Consider the following 1,968-nt stretch of genomic DNA (forward strand, 5'->3'; position numbering starts at 1 on the left):
TTTTTTTTTTTTTTTTTTTTTTTTGCTGCATTCAATATTCTGTCTTTGTTTTTGTCTTTTGGCAGTTTGACCATAATGTTCCTAGGTGTGGATCTCTTTGAGTTTATTCTTCTTGGAGTTAATTGACCTTGAATGTGTACATTAATATTCTTTATCAAATTTGAAAAGTTTTCAGGGATTATTTCTCCAAATAAGCATTTTTTTTTTTTTCCTTTAGAGACAGAGTCTTACTGTAAGCCAGTCTTCAGTGCAGTGGCACGATCATAGCTCACTGCAGCCTCAAACTCCCAGACTCAAGCCTGGCTAATTTTTTTACGTTTTGTGGAGACAGGGGTCTCCCTATGTTGCCCAGGCTGTTCTCAAACTCTTGGGCTTAAGCAATCCTCCCATCTTGGCCTCTCAAAGTGCTGAGATTACAAACACGAACCACCCTACCCAGCCTCTAAACACTGTTTTAAGTACAAAGAAATAGTTATTGTTTCTGCATGTCATAGCTGTGTAACTTTACCTTTTTCTGTTTTATCTAATATTGATGTAAACATAGAAGAAAGGGTACTTCAGAACATGAATTTCAGAGCAATCTACCAAGTCTCATGATTACAATCGTTGAAAAATTGGAAAAATTGTCTACCCAGAAAATGCAACAGAATCAACTAAAATGCCATCATTCATTCATTAAAATATATATTAATGGCCGGGCTCGGTGGCTCACACCTGTAATCCCAGCACTTTGGGAGGCCCAGGTGGGCAGATCACAAGGTCAGGAGTTCAAGACCAGCCTGCCCAACATGGTAAAAACCCTCTCTCTACTAAAAATACAAAAATTAGCTGGGCATGGTGGTGGGCACCTGTAATCCCAGCTACTTGGGAGGCTGGGACAGAGAATTGCTTGAACCTGGGAGGCGGAGGTTGCAGTGAGCCAAGATCGCACCACTACACTCCAGCCTGGGTGACAGAGCGAGAGTCTGTCTCAAAAAAAATTAATAAATAAAATATATATTAAGTTAAAGTAACATGTTAGGCATTGCCTAGGTGCTAGGGATACAGTGTTTGAATAAGGTCCACATTCATATAGAGTTTAAATTCTAGTTCTACAGAATATTAATGAGAGTTGTATAAGGTAGCTTAAAGTTAGGTCAATATATAAAAATAAGTAACTTTCTTGTCTTTTTCTTTTTGAGATAGAGTCTCGCTTTGTCGCCCAGGCTGGAGTGCAGTGGCACGATTTCGGCTCACTGCAAGCTCCGCCCCCCAGGTTCATGCCATTCTCCTGCCTCAGCCTCCCAAGTAGCTGGGACTACAGGTGCCCGCCACCTCGCCCGGCTAATTTTTTTGTATTTTTAGTAGAGACGGGGTTTCACCGTGTTAGCCAGGATCGTCTCGATCTCCTGACCTCGTGATCTGCCTGCCTCGGCCTCCCAAAGTGCTGGGATTACAGGCGTGAGCCACTGCACCCTGGCCCAAAAATAAGTAACTTTCTTGTCTTATACTAATTGCCATTGAAAGGCAAAATGCATTCATAGTTATAACAAAATATAACATAAATGGAACTATCCCTAGCAAGAAATGTATAGACCTGTATGAAAAAAAAAAATAACCTGTAACACCAACTAATCTAAAAGAAGACCTAGCTGAAAAACAAACAGAAAAAGAATACCTAAATGAATACCCATTTCTAGAAGACTCAACATCATGAAGGTATCAGTACTTTAAAACTTAATCAGTAAAAATCAATGCAATATTTATCAAATCTCTTTTTTTGTTGTTGTTTTTTTTTGAAACAAGGCCTCAATCAGGCTGGAGTGCAGTGGCGTGATCTCGGCTCACTGCAACCTCTGGCTCCCAGGTTAGGTTCAAGCGATTCTCCTGCCTCAGCCTCTGTAGTAGCTGGGACTGCAGGCACCACCACTGCACCCAGCTAATTTTTTTTTTTTTTTTTGAGACACAGCCTCGCTCTGTCACCCAGGC

The sequence above is a fragment of the Mandrillus leucophaeus genome, unplaced genomic scaffold, assembly GCF_000951045.1.
Source record: "Mandrillus leucophaeus isolate KB7577 unplaced genomic scaffold, Mleu.le_1.0 Scaffold118, whole genome shotgun sequence".
Taxonomy (NCBI): domain Eukaryota; kingdom Metazoa; phylum Chordata; class Mammalia; order Primates; family Cercopithecidae; genus Mandrillus; species Mandrillus leucophaeus.